The 15813-nt window shown below is 30.7% G+C and overlaps 2 long non-coding RNA genes across 5 annotated transcripts; one reads left to right on the top strand and one right to left on the bottom strand.

Annotated features, from left to right (window-relative positions):
• The first annotated feature begins 8579 nt into the window (after window positions 1-8579).
• LOC141447482 (uncharacterized) lies at window positions 8580-14645 on the top strand. Of its 4 annotated transcripts, XR_012454362.1 has the most exons (7): window positions 8584-8775; window positions 10387-10573; window positions 10680-10893; window positions 11448-11698; window positions 12219-12340; window positions 13519-13597; window positions 13694-13833. It is a non-coding gene; the product is annotated as an uncharacterized lncRNA (long non-coding RNA). The 4 variants fall into 4 exon arrangements; XR_012454360.1 differs by having other exon boundaries at window positions 8580-8775; window positions 12219-13597; XR_012454363.1 differs by lacking the exons at window positions 13519-13597; window positions 13694-13833 and adding an exon at window positions 14092-14645.
• Window positions 12082-13568, bottom strand: LOC141447484 (uncharacterized). The gene is made up of 2 exons (XR_012454367.1): window positions 13473-13568; window positions 12082-12326 (listed from the first exon to the last, which is right to left on the bottom strand). It is a non-coding gene; the product is annotated as an uncharacterized lncRNA (long non-coding RNA).
• Window positions 14646-15813: the final 1168 nt, after the last annotated feature.

Below are 15813 nucleotides of genomic sequence, written 5' to 3'. Positions count from 1 at the left end.
TGTGTGATAAAAAATTAATGTAACTTAAGTCAAACCAAATTTAACCTTGTTGGCCCAAATTTATAACTGAAATTGAACTAAATTTCAGCCTTGAATCAATTCTTAGTCACGTTTTTTTTTCAACTTTCAATGTTTTAAACTGCTACTTTATTAATTTATTGATATTTTAGTAAAAATAATTGCATTTTCAATAATTTTATTACTTCGAGTTTATTAAAGTGGCCTTAAATTGATCTCGTGGGATTTAATTATGTTAAAGGTGGTTCTAAAACTTATTTTAATTGAATACAGTTCTGATGAAGATTATCTGAATAGGACTGAGTAAAGTTTTAGATCCCAGTGATGTTTTTTTTTCTTTTTAAATTATTTAAATAATTTAAGTGAGCTTTAGCACATTAGGTACTTACTAAATTTTAGATAGGTAATAATGTGAATTTTGAATAAGTTGCTAGACTATTTTTGGTTCAGCAAATAAGAAAATAATTTAACTTCATATATAGTTGTTAAGTATCCTCAATCCTTCAAACTAAGTTTTACTAATATTTGTGTTTTCTTATTGTTACAGATACTGAGTTCGGAAGTGTTAAAACCCTAAGGAGTGATTGATTGTTCACGATTTTTTCAACCTTTTAGACCAACCAAAGTTTAGTTTTGCTTTTGCTGTTAATAACACAAAACAACACTTTTACACTAAAACCATATCAGATATCAACAATCACACAATGTAACAGCTTGTCTCATAACTACATTCTAGGATAAAATCACTTTACACTTAAAAAGTTCGATGGCATTGAAAATGTTTTTTATAATGATTCTTGAATAATACTAAACTGTCGTACAGTTGGTTTGAAACAGATATAGTTTTGTTATTATCAAGAGGAAGAAGTCAACAGATACAATGACGTATTTGCTGAGGTATTATACTGCCCAAGCAAGACATTATTCCGCAAATATGTAAAGCAAGAACAAGTCCAAACAATTTAGATATAATTACAAATGTTTAAATTGCTTTAAGTTCACTTTTAATTTTTTAAAGATGACTTTAATAAAAATAAAATATTCACAAAAAAAAGGAAAAATAGAAAATTATTGATGTAAATTTACGTAATGATAACGCTTTTTAAATTGCACATTAACTACTTTAGCAAATTTAGTGCTTAAATCGAAATAAATAGAGTTTAAATGTTAGTTATTCAATTTTTAGTTTGAAATTAGAATCGAGCTTACAGGCTTTGGTATTAATGAAACATGCCATCACAAAGCTGCAATAAAATAACACAATTATCAAGTTTTTCTCTTTATTTTGTTATGGAGAAGGTGTGGATTAATTATTTCCAGAACTCAATTTCAAAAGTTGAAACAGAAGGTAAACTGACTTGAATTCTACGGATGGATTCAGGCTTTTTGTAATTTTTAATTAGGCTTACAACTTAGTTATGTCTCTTTAGAGGTGTCATCCTCAAGGAGACAGAAGCATCTGAGGTGTCCTAACTAAGTTGTCGGACTAAACATATGTTATTCTAATGATGTTAATCTGAGATATCTGAGCGAATTATGAAAATATTAAGCGATCAATAAAAAAAAATTATATATGGAGTGTCTTCCCAAAGCAGTTTTGTGGATATTGGAATTCGTTTTGAAGCCCCCTCTTTTCCATCCGAAGCCACTCAAGAGGAAGTCAACAGATAGGAGACACTGCTCAACTAGTCCTCACGATTCAACGATTTCCTGTTCTCAAAATGCCAAAACCAAGAACGAATTGTAAACCACCAGTTCGTACTTCTTATGCTTCTACATTCCGACACTAGGCTTTTCAGTCATCATCACCCTTTCATCAAGCCACACTGCTGAGGTTCTCCTGGTTTAGTGCAGGCTTCCAACTCAACCTCTACTTCTTTTTTCCACGAAAGAACATCGATTTTTCGTTTTACCTCCGGTTGCGACTGTACTTCGTCAGCACTCAATCCACTCCCTACATTCACCCACCATCTTCACTGTCAAGCATTTCTGCGCAGGATCCTAGGGCTCTATTTTTTTCTAAAAGAATTTTGCCAAAGAAAAAACCGCTCTTTTATATTCAAAGAATAGTTCTACGACTAGCCTCTACTCATAAGCAGCTTCAGTAGTATGATCTAAACCACTCTGAAGTCTACTTCTTCCATCAGATCAGAACTAATTTTGACATCGATAGTCCTCAAAACCAATTTCTTCTGTCGCTTAAAAACATATGAATCTTCGAAACTATTTTCTACTTGTCTGGAGAGGCTCTCATTGCTGGCCAGGGATAATACAAGTTTGGAGTTCTTGCATCAATCTCCATTAGTAGTAAAATTTCTATTTTTCTTCAATAATTTGGGATCGTTTAACATGTTCTAAGTTTCTGAACCTCACCTTCAAAACAATGCTTATAATGTGTTCTGTCATTTGTTCCAAAATTAATGCTTTACTTCATGGATATGTAATTCAAAGTGATTTTTTTAAAAAAATTCAAATTAACTATGGTAACACTCGATTGTACTGAACATTAGTCTGCTTGAACTGCAGATAAGGTGCTCTTCCCCCATTAACGCCCAATCTTAGTGCAGTTTGTTATAAGTGGTAAATTGTTGAAATGTAAGTGATTATTCCAGTACTCACGCACATGCGGGGAGGGGACAGTTCTTAGCTTACAAGGAATGCTATGTAGATACTAGGATTTGAGAATTATCAAAGTTTCCTTCGAGCAGAATATAAAACAAACTTCACAAAAAACATAATGGTTATATAGGAATCAAAAATGTTAAGCTTATACGAAACTAAATCTCCAAACCTTGTACTCATTGTCTTAATATGTACACAATTTATAAAAAAACAAAAACGTTCAACTTGTTAGTTGGGAGCGTTGTTAATATCTGGATCAGATAGCTTGTGGTGTATGGCTTGTTGTAAGTGAATGTGTTTAAATATCTAAGTTCTGAGTGGGCTTTATAAAATGTAGGATGTGATTTTTTTCAGCATTAAGCCAAACTTATAATTACTTTCAGAGTAAAAGTTAAATCTTTTCTATTAAATATAAAACTCAACAGCATTTTTTTTCTATTTGTCATCTTAAATTGGAGGAAGAAGTCTTTAATTTCATATTTCAATCTAACAAAGGTTCATTGACTTATGGGAAATAATAGAACAGAACTTTAGCCGTTTCTTACCCCGCAGTGTTGAGCAGGAACCAAGGTATGTAAAAGATTTGCTCAATTTCAAACCCAGTTCTATGATATCGAGCCAGCTGGAGGTCCGACTTTTTTTTAAACAGCTCAATTGAGCAAGTTTGATTCCATCTCTCATCATTCGAATTCAGAGCTTTGTATCCATCACTTACTAAACGTAACAAATAGCTTGCGAGTAAATTAAGATCTATTTCTATAATATCGAAGTTAATTATTCCTAGTAATTTAATACGATAACTTTCGGTAGATATAACAAAATAATTTTAAGACGTTAAGAAGTTTAGTTCCTTGAAGAAGTAAAATACAATATTCCAGAATTGAATAAGCAATATTTTGGCGACTACAAATATAAATATATTATTTTGAATATTACGTATTATGTGTTGCCAACATATTGCTGCAAAAGGTTGTAAATACATTTTTCTTAAACTACACCGCAACAACAATCTACCTCATTTCATAGTCTACGCTACGAAATTCCAATAACATTTTAAAGCTGCTAACAAGATAACAGACCTGTAATGATGTAACTACAGAACTTGGCCTGCAGCCAACCTGAGTCACCTCGTTACAGGGTCTTCAAGTTTGTTAGAAGTAAAAAAATGGAAGTTGGATTATTAGCTAAAAGACAGAAATAGAAGTTGTTTGTTGTTAGAAATTTAGAAAAAAGATTATGTATTACCTTTAATTCAATTCAAGGCTTAAATAAAATATATTTGGAATCGTCTTTGTTGATTTAGTGGAAGATTTTGAATCCGAAGTCAAGAACAAAGTGATCCAGTTTGATGAGAAGGGTGAAATATAATTGAAAATATCAGTGCTTTTTTTTTGCTGTCAACGATCTCAGAAAATTACCTGATATTCGGATAACTGGAATATACGAGAAGTTATAGTCACTTTTCTTAACTTTTTTAATTGTCTTCTTTTTTGGAATACTGTAGAGTGTATTCATTTTTTAAGGAGCTTTAAATTATTTAATTATATGCGGTTACTGTAGCTGAATCATGAGCCGATGCCCAAACAAATCTAGTTTCTTTGCAATTTTGACTTGAAATCTTCTTTTATCTGTCCGGGAATTGAACAGAATCAGTTGAAATTCCCCAAAATAGATCAATATTTATTCCTTTGCCTTTGTTACTGTGGTAACGGGTGGGATACTATAAAGGCTTTGCAAGCTTTATTGAGAAATATGGTGAGAGATGAATCATCTTGCTCGAATGCTGAGTAAAAATGAGAAAGTGGATCTATGCAGACTCTATTTAATTAATTTAATTTAAGAAATGAAGTAAACTGGGTTTTTGAATTGAGAAATCTTTTGTTTAACTTAGGTTTCTCTCAAAGGTGGGTTAAGAATGAAGCGTTACCAGTAATGAAAAGTTTACAAAAACGAAGTCTTTTTTTGTCTTATCATGAACTGATTTATCGTTTTATAATCCCTGATAAGTCTGTGAGAACCTTGTCTGAGATTGAATATCTCACTAAAACTGGGTCTTCAGGGAAAACGGCGGTTCCCTAACGTTCGAATAGTTTCTGTCGATTTCGATATCGTCGTGACGCTTCGAATAATTTCGAATACGATTACCGTCGGTTTTTCTGTATATCAAACGCAAGCGCGTCGATCGTACATTTCAAAAAAAGTAAAGGCAGGCTGCAACAAAATCGTTTATGCCGTACTACGATGTTCCGTTCCGTATTCCGCGTAAGTTCGTGTTCTTATAGACCCAGCTTAAGAAGGCATATAGGGAAAAATGCTGTTAAGTTTTTATTTAAAAGAATTGGTAGATGCTTTAGTCTAATTGTGATTATCGATTTTGGTTTTTAATTGTGAAAAAAAAGATCACTCTTTATATTTTTATGTTAGATTGTCCCTTTTACTCAGTCTGTAGAAGTTTCTACATATTTAAACAGAAAGCCTCTACGCGCTTACACTCACAAGACAAGATGCTCCAGAAGTTGCTCCAGATTCTTGTTTTTTGTTGAAGTGTACGTAATTTAATAATGTGATAAGGTTTGGAATTTGAGTTTAGTCTTTTTACCCTTATGGTTTCCGTGTTGTGTGCATTTATTATGAAAGTTAAGGGATTTTGTTCTACACAAAGATAGCTTATTTAATGCCCAAATCGAAGGATGCAGATTTACATCCCTGTTAGCTAAATATTGCTCTCTAACTTTGTGTTATGTAGGGATAATCGTTTCAATGATTTGTCACTTCCTGTAAGCCTCCTAATGAATTGCACAATGATAAGGGGTTAGTTGGTATTAGAGATATACTTGCTAGTTCATAGACAAAACTCAGTGCAATTGTCGAAGCGGTACTTAATTTGGATTTTTTTTCTATGCAAATTGAATTAGAGCTCCATGACTTAGTATGTAATATTGAAGCAGACATTTAGTCACACATTACATTGCATTAATTTAAGTTTGCGGTTTGAACATTAGAACATGTTTATCAGCTCCGGATTATTGAATAAAATTACTCATGAGATATTTATTGCTCCTAATGGGAGAAATAAACATACTTCATTAATGGATAGCTAAATTGAGATGAAGTTTAAGACAAAATAACGATGAAGTGGTATACATGGATAGATAGCGAAAAGAGAAATGAACTGGATTAGAGGGATAGATGATGGAGAGATGAATTGTATTTGAAGGATAGATGTACTGGATTAAGGGATAGATGACCTCGATTAGGGGGATTGAAGACGTGGAATTGAGGGATTAATATGGGTAGATTAACTGGATTATAGGATTTTTTTTTTCAAATATCTATTTATATTATGTATGTACATATGTTAAACTTTTGAGGGATTGTTTTATTCTTTTGTTGTTTTGTCTTCTTGTTGTGTACTTGTATTCTTGGTTGTTGTTGTCTTCCATTTCTATAATTTCGCAAACGCCACTTATCCCTCATTCCGCCATTCATGCCAAAATCCCCTCAATAATTTCGCGGTTAACTTCGGTTAATCGTATTCCTTAATCGCTAGTTTTGACCCTGACCCTTCGCAGGTAATGCATCTGTCACAATGTTGACTACTGTTACCCTGCACTAAACAGGGTCAAAACTTGTTGGAATGCGGTTAGGCAAGAATGTTTTTTTTTTGTGGGGGACAGAAATCTGAGCTCTACCTCCTCGTGGTGTCCCCCGGTAAACTGCTCTTACGAGCAGGCTAACAGAGCCAGTGCCGAAATAACCTCAAATTTCAGCATTTTCAGCCTATGGATCTGGAAACAGTCCAATGGTTTGTGACGCACTGAGGAGTTGTTACCTTAGTTACTACTGGATACTATTAAAGATCCCTTCTACGAGCAGTAATTTTTTCTAGGCAAAATCTTACCTGAGAAGTTTTGTATAACATCTGTAAAACCATTTTGGTTTGTCCTTGATACCTATTAGGATAATTATACATAGAGAAACTCAAAAACTAAATTCTAGAAATTATTTCTGTAGCTAATTACAGATTTACAATAATTTGCTAGCTTTAACCAAGTTTTGCCGCTAAGGAATTCTAAAATTAATTCACTACTCAAAACTTCATTATTATTTTTTTTCTAATTTGACATAAAGCTGGACATGCAGTTAAAAAATGAAATAAATTTTCCTCATGTCAACATTTCCACATACAGTTTCGTTTTCATACTTTAATAAACTATTAATTTTAGTAGTTTAATGTTATTTTTATGACTCTATTGAAGTTATATATAATTCTTGTAACAACTCAATGGAAAGGCAAATATATTCTCTTCAAACCGTTTGTAACGATTATTTTGTTTTTCCCACATTGTAATAAACATCATTTATTAATATTTTTATCAAGATTTTTCTTATATGTACTTTTTTCATGGTAGACAAAAAAGAATAATAAGCGTGGCGTCATTAGTCATCTGGAAGAAAGCTTTGCAGTATAGTACATATGTGTAAATGAATACCTAAAACCAGCCTGAATGTGATAAACGTGCTGTATCGGATAAAATTTGAGAGAATGCCTTTTCTTACATACTAAGTGTAGTACTAATTATTATGTACCAATATTATGAAATATTAATGTTATATCGTAGTATGATAGACTGCTTTTATTTAAAGTGAATCGCGATCTACGTTCTAAAATCATTATAAGGCACTATAATTTAAGGCAATTCAAATCCATTTCTACATTCTGCTCAATAAATATACATACAAGGAAATCTAACTTCCTAACACGCTTCTTAGCTATTCTGTTCTTCAAGTAGTCATATCCATTATTTATTTCACCTAAAACATTTTAATGGAAAATAAACCCTTTACCAATATGAATTAAATCTTTTTGAATCTAAATAAGGAAAAGTTTTAGTTTTGTTGAAAGATTTTAATTTGATTAAAAAGACAACAAATTAGAATACGAAATTTCAATAAAACAGGTATGTATGCAAAAGTTATTCTAATGTAGATGCAAACAAAAACCTTTCCATCGTAATCAGTTTTATTACTCTATACCAGTGATTACCGACCTTTTAGAACCGAAGAGCATATTCCAAATTGCCGATGAAGTAACGGGCACTATTTATTTTGGAAAGCTAAATTTACAGTTACTTTCAAATTAATAATACAATGTACAAAACAATATATTTTATTTAATATTTACTTATAATTTGTATGACAAAGTTTTATTAAAAGTTTTCTTAATGTGATCTTTGGCACTGAGCATCAGTATCCAATCCAATTCCTCATAATTACGGTTGTAGGCTGATATTCCTGTCCGGAGGCAATCATCAAGATGACAAGATGCTCGTCGGTAATTTGAGATCCGAATTTTGATTTTATTGTGTTCATAGTTGAAAACAATGAATCGCATAAATATGTGGAACCGAAGAACGATTTTATCTTATATGCTGCAGTTTTTAAAAATGGAAATATTTTTTTGTCAACCAGCTTCCAAAAGTTTTTATCTGTTTCATAGGATTTCAGTACAGTGTTATTTTTAAGATCCAAAATCTTAAGTTTCAGCTCCTCTTCTCTTTTCTCAATAAGTATTCCAATTGATGTTGCTAAAGCTGTTACATTTTCTTGGAGTGCTAGTAAATGGAACTACAATATAACAATAATTACCACATTGTAACCAGCTTGTATCTATTACTCCAACTCTTTTTTTTTTCTACTATGAAAAGATACATCTTTTCTGAAGTTCCTTTGCTCTCTCTCTGGTATTTTTTTTTTTTTCATTCAATTGTGCACTTACTATTGCTGCTATTGTATATGTTGTATTACTGAGATATGAATTTACGTTAATCATACAAACAAAATAATATATTTTTAATTCAGTATTAACAAATACATTTATAAATGAACAATATCTTTAAAATATCATGAAATCTTGGACAACACTGATAGGTAACCCAAGTGAATCCTTCTTTCATTACCTAGAGGTCTTTCGCGATGTGGTGACAAATTTCTGGCGATAAACATGTTTCTTTAAAAAAAACTCCTTAAATGAAATGAATTGTCAAAAAAAAAGCTAGTGGATAACTTACTACAATGACATTAACAACTAATCAAAATCAAGATTTTCTACCAACTTCATTTAAGAAAACAATTGTAAGTACAATACACATCAATATACAAAATCACCCAAAAGTATTTGCATAAGTGAATGACTTCCTGTTTTCAAATGAGTACACTAAATAGAATCTCAAAACTCTTTTATCATTATAAACTTTATTTCAGTTCAGGTACATATAATTACAAAAAAAAAATTACAAGGTAAATTAGTAAATCAGAAACAAACAAAAAATAGATAGTTTAAAAGTATTTGCACAACCTAGAATGAATATGTTCATATTGTGGTTGTGTATTTTTCCCTCTGTTCGTAAATTTTAGTGTCCCAGAGCTTTATTGTGGCAACTAAATAAGATTCAACACAATCACAATTTGGGAAACTTGATTCGTCTTCTTCTGAGCTTATGATGACTGATTTATTAGTAATCTATCTGATATATAGTACAGCTCTCTCTTTTGCTGATTTTGAAAAGTTTGTGATTATGGGCAATTGACACTTACGTAAAATTCTGCGGCATTATTTTCAGTAATGGTACTCAGCTTTTTCGTCATTCTCTTTCGGGTAATTTCTTCCATTTTGTAACATTTCTATCATGTTGGAAATTAAGTAATTTAATTTTCTTCCTCTTGGAGATATCGGTTTCGGTTTGTCAGCTTTTATTACGCAATGTTCTAATGATATTAGTACCTCTACAAATTAAGTCATGAACAAGAATCACAGTGGTGTAATAATTTTCGCTAACTAATGTTTTTCCTTCATCTTGTAGTGGTTCATTAGCTCCGTGACTATATTGTTAGAAACAGAGATTCCTGAATCGTGTACGGTGACGAATTCACGTATTGAAGTTGTTCTCCGAAGTTTATTTTAAAATTATTTTTAAGTTATTTATTGAATTGCAAACAGTAGAAGAAATATTTAATTTAAATATTCAACGTTAATTGTACACGAGAATGTTGGTTTTTAGAGCTGTCTTGACTGGCCTTTAGAAACGTGTTATCGGATTGTTCTTATGATTTATGTGACCGCTATTGTTGAAGAAGTCAGTCGTTTTGTTACATAGTGTGTTAAAAATACCGTAGAGTTGCCTTTGTACGCTTTAGTTAGTGTGTGATTATTATCTTTTATGTTCTTTCTTAGGTTATTAGTGTACTTAGTTCCTGATTCTCTGCATGGTTATGAATTGTCAATTTTGCACGTAAATTTTTGAAAATATCAGCCGCTCAGTGATTATTCGTGTTCTTGTTTATCATGTGCTGTTAATGCCATTCCTGCGTCAGTTGCTGTTCAATATTTTTGATGCGATTATAATTTTTGAAATTATATTTAAGTCCATTGTCTTGAGACGTTGTGAATGTTGTTTTAGTAAGGTCCATACAGACAAAGCAAATCTCAGAAACGCAAAAACTATTAATATACGAGCATCTTGCATGTTTTTTTTACTATTTTAAAGTTTGTAAAATTATTTTATTTCAAAGTAATTATTTCTCAGCACAAATGAAATAAGCATAGTTTGGAGTTTATATAATATACAACTCCAACCTTACAATTTTAAATAATTATAAATGCACTAAACGTTCAGAATTGTTTAATAAATTAATTAATTTTAATTAATAATAAAGGTATAATTAATATTTTTATTTTATTTTTAGGATCAATTAATAATTTGAATGGCACACATAACCACCATATAACCTTCCTATCTTAGCAAGTGTACTGCAAGAAAGCAACGTCACTGAGGTGGCGTTCTTAACTTCAAACAAATAATTCAATCTCGATAAATTAATTAAGTTGATACATAAAATTCCGCAACCGGTCAGGGGTAAAATAAACACAAAGGTAGATTTAGTTTAACAGAAAAATGCTCTGATTTCTTGTATAATTCAATTAGTGTGAATTAAATGGAAACTGATAATGGATTATTCTTTAATCATTATCCATCCAGTGCTTTTATCAATTGGATTTTCGAATGCTGCCTAGTAATGCTCAGCGTTCATTGGAAAACGTCATGTATGGGCTCTTCTTTACATCTAACCTCAAGTCGGCCAATATTGGATGATTCTTAACTATTCTAATCTGGAGGTTGAAGAATACAAGGAAAGATTTCCTTGTAGATAAAAGTAGATACCTACTATTTAGACGGTTGAAATGTTCTTCAGGTAATCTTATCAATTATTTAGTACGTTCAAAATATTACATTATAAACTAAAACCTTTTTTAAGATTATTTAACTTTTCATCATCGGAATAATTAATGTTTAAACTTTAGTGAAAGAAATTTGATGTTTAATTTAAATAATGAACGATAAACATACATGTGAATGCATTCATTTTTAATCAAAAACTTATTCTTAATGAAACCTTTATTCAGCCAGTTTTTTAAACTTCTTTTCAATAATAATTGAATTTTTTGTTAGAAAAAATAAATTCTTAAAATTCTGTTTATTAACACATGTCAACTCTAGGTTTATTTCGTCCTAGTTCATTTATTTTGTTAGAGAAGTACGTGATTAGTCGTACCTTTTTCTGGTAACAAGCACATCGTGAATATTATAAAATTTTATTTTAAGAAAGTGAAGAGAATATTTTCCAAATATTTTTTTGAAAAAATGTTTAGTTTAACTGATAAATTTTACGTTATAAATGAAGTATTAATGTAATGTGAATCGAATTCGTACTACTCCTACTTATGTTTAATGTAATATTTTTTTCAGTCAACTTGCAGTGCTAACATCAATGGGCTTTTCGTCAACTTGCAGCCCCGTTAAGCTCAGTTTTTACCTGAGATGAATTTTTAAGGGTGCTTCTGTACTTACTGTTCATTATTTTTGGTGACTGAATCATAGTTTCAATAGGATAAAAAATTAATGCCAGTTTCAGTCATGATAAGGTTCCAGCAATACCTTCCAGAGCCCTTTTGTACTTCCAGCAGCACGACCATTATTATGAAGTTATTCGCATCCAGGTAAGTCTTATCTTATTATTTATTATTTTAGGAGTGATACAACAAGAATTAAAACTTTTTTTCATACATATTATTCTTTTTTTGTATCTGAAAGAAGTTTTAATTTTTGTTGATTGTAGGTAGCAGTACTTTAAAATTCAACATCAAACACGCATGTGAATTCTGCATCAATTTCCAATCATATAAAACTATTTTTATTCGAGCTTATAATTTTTTAACTCATTTTCATACAAATAATTTCATAATAATAATGCTAGTAGATTATGTGTGTTATTATATTTTTCTAATCAAATTATTTTTTTTCCTAAGGAATAAGTGTGTTTTTTTAGAAATATTTTTCATTATCATTGAAAGAAAAGGTTTAGGTTGAATAAAAAAATCAATTCTTTAGTTCAATTATAGTCTTCTTTATTTAATCTTTATAATGTACAATAATTGTTATAGATGTTTTTCTTAATGCTAGGTAAAACTTACTAAATATTTTAATTTAATTTAATTTACAATGAATAATTATTTTCAGAATTAATACTGGTGGATGCCTGCAAATCTGTTCATCAATGGAAGCCCAAGTGAAAAAGACGTAAATCATCAATCCAATGTGAATATTCCAACAAATTTGTTTGAGAATCTATAAGAAAAAAGGTATGTAGTTATTATACGTAATATGCATGATTTTATCAAAATTAAAAATTGCATGTTTAAAAAAAAATTACTAAAAATCTTATTTTTTTTATTAAAAAAAATTATTTTATTATTTTTTCCATTTAATGTGTGAATTAATATGAAAAAGTAAAAATAAAACGAAAATAATTAAAAATATTTCAAAATGATGAAGAAAATACGAAAAATTAAAAAGGATAACCTAAAAGGAAGGTTACAGAGTCTAGAGAGTGGTAGAAGTAAAGAAGGAAACCTAGAGGGAAGGTTAAAAATGGCCGAGCAGGGCCGTGAGAGTGTGCAAGAGCAACAGACAGCTGGAGCGATCTAGTGACCAGTGTGGGCCATCAGGTGAGTTTAATTGGCGCCATCTTGCTTCTAGACGGTATATAACTAAGTTCGCTGGGAGGGCGGGGTAGGGTGGGGAGAACCGTCGAAGCGACAACATCTCCCGACATCATGATTCTTTGAGAGAGAGGTGATGAATGTTAGACTAGACTAGATAAGAGATATGTTTAGGAGCGACGAGCGATCTACCCCCCTGCATCACTCAAGTCGTACTGACGAGAATTCGTGCTGCAGGCGTATATATAGTGGGAGGTTACAGCACTGCTACCTGGTGGCTATTTCTGGAACTATTCTCTCACCTGTCTGATTAGTGGCGCCCTCTGACGGATTTTTTTGCAACTAATGGTTACTAGATCGCTCTAGCTGTCTGTTGCTCTTGCACACTCTCACGACTCTGCCGAACATTTTTAACCTTCCCTCTAGGTTTTCTTTTTTACTTCTACCCCTCTCTAGACTCTGTAACCTTCCTTTTAGGTTTTCTTTTTTCTTTTTTTTTAGATTTAACAGTTTTTTGGTAATTATTTTTGTATTTTTTTATTTTTATGTATTTTTTTTCTTACAATATAATGTAAAATATGAAGTCTATGTAATAACAAAATAGGTGTGCAAATAAATCATTTTATTTTTCAAATTAAAGGTTTTTATTTATTCTCCTCATAAATAATATTTTTTATTTTCACTTTAAGTCAAAAAATAATTGAATAAGATTGTGATACAAACATGCAATTTTTAAAGTAATTGATTCAGAAGAATAGCTGATTGTACTTACTCATTTGATCGAGGTTTCCTCAACGTCTTTTTCATTTCCACTTCAGTTGATGGACGGTTTTACAGTTATTGGCTCAGAGTATTGGCTGTTTTCAATCTGAAAATTATTATTCAATGAAATTAACAGTTTATAGAGTTAAACTCGAATTAAAAAGCATTCTATTCATTGATACTGCAAACAAAAACGCAACCATTTGCTTAAGATAAATTTGTATTCTTCAGGAATTTAAGAAATAAATAAAATATGAATGCTGCAATTTTAGTTTAAATCTTCTAAACGGATTAATCTTTTAGAACGAATTCATTGCATTGTAAAACATTAAATTATATTAACATGAATTACTCCTACGTTGCAATATAACTGTTGTACTTAATCAACTTGTTTTAGTCATGTTACACTTACTGCCATAAATTTATTAGTAATTTATTAATTTATTTTGGTTAAAACCAAAATAAACCATTTTTTACTCAAGTTCAATTTTGTTCAATATACTTTCACTTAAAGTTTATTCGACTAAAAATAGTTTCATTTGGTTAAAAAATTATTCAGAATTTATAAGATGTTGAATTTTTTAATGAAAGTACTACCCACTTTCAGCAAAAATTGAAACTTTTTTCAGACCTAACAGGAAAAACTGAATTAATGTTTAAAAAAAATGTTTTACTTACTACTGTAATGCTGTTATATATGAAAGAATAGATAAGACAACCATAACAATTCCATAGTCAGAATAGAAGGTAGGTATCGTCGGCTTCCTATACTCCGGAATAGAATGGATGAGAATCGACTCATATTTGCCAGCGTTATGTTGCAAGTAATGATGAGCCCATCGAGGTAATCATTTCAGAGGAAAAATGAGCATCATCACTTAGCTGCAAGCTGAAATAGCGTTGGAAAGGCCCATGGCTGAAGGCACTGGAAAATGGAAAAAAATATTACATTAATAATTATAATTTAGTTCACACTTTATGAAAGATTGTTGAAATTGGAGCATTTTTCCAATAAACAAAACCTCTTTTCAAGAGATTTCTAGAAATGTACGTTTAACTTTAAATAATTCAATCAAACATTTTTGAAACAAAAACCATAACTACTAGAGTTAAATGTTAATTTGACTAAAACATGAAATGTACTTTCATGTATTTGGATTAAATTTAAACTTTTTCCATGAAGTTGTAAGTAAAAAAATATATATATACATATATGCCGTTTTATTAAAAACAAAAACAACATTACATTCGATTTTTCTTAGAAAATCACTCAGAAAACTACTTATTTCCCGATATTAAGAAAAATACTAGCTTTACTGCCTTGGCAATATTTTCAGAAGAAAGAGGATGAAAAAATATATAAAAATGATGTATCGCGCGCTCTTTCTCTTTGTTAACAAGTTCAAAAATTAAAAATGATTAATAAATACGAGATTTTGAAATGGCCTAGCACCTTTAATTTTAAAGAGATCAAATTGCGGTTTCCGGTTTCTTTCATAACTTTTTATACTCTTTAAAACTATGTCTTTAATGGGGGTCAACTGCGAACCCTCACTTTTGGTCGAGCGTATGCGGGCAAGAATCTAAAATCAAGTCACATAGTCTGAAACTAGAAGGGACGGGCAACAAATTTTTCCACTACCATTTTTTGCTCAGATTAACCGTTTAAGCATGATATGCATTTGAGCCGTCTTAAAATGAACACCCTGTATATAAATTATTTCCAAGCAAGAAATCCAATATTATGTTCGATCGGTAGAAAAAGTAAACTGTAATTTTTATTTGCTTATCATTTTCATTTTCCAATTTTTCAAGAAAACTTATTTTTAAAAACTAGTTAGATCGAATATAGCACGATTAATATTTAAATAAGCAGAACATTTCTAATCAGCATTCACCAATATTTCAATCAAATTTTACGAAATTAAAAAAATTTAACAGAAAAAAGGTTTTAGTTTGTTGTAATAATTATAACTTAATAATGAATAAAGGTACCTGAAGAACAAAGGTAGAGTGGTAAGTAGATTTCCTTCTTTATTCTCAAGAAAAGACTAGATGAAAATCATCTATTATCGACGTGCTGCTGGGTGTAAAGAGGGCCCATAGACGTATTCATTTCCAGTTGAACGCTGAGCATTGCTAGGCTGCAACTGCAGAAGTGTTGGAGAGCACTGGATAAAGATTGAAAGCTCCTTATTGCAGTTTCTACCACTGCACTCATTTCAACAGGATATTAAACAATAAAATATAAACAAACTTACTGTTCTTTCTTTTAGTACTTTAAAATACTTTTATCTAAATTTCTAGACGGCATTAATGAAGTTTGATGCATTGCACAAATTATTTTAGTA

Source organism: Rhodnius prolixus, unplaced genomic scaffold (genome assembly GCF_049639745.1).
Source record: "Rhodnius prolixus isolate KJV_2025 unplaced genomic scaffold, Rpr scaffold_7, whole genome shotgun sequence".
NCBI classification, from domain to species: Eukaryota; Metazoa; Arthropoda; class Insecta; order Hemiptera; family Reduviidae; genus Rhodnius; species Rhodnius prolixus.
The sequence above is the reverse complement of the archived record's forward strand: the minus strand, read 5'-3'. Positions and strand labels throughout refer to the sequence as shown.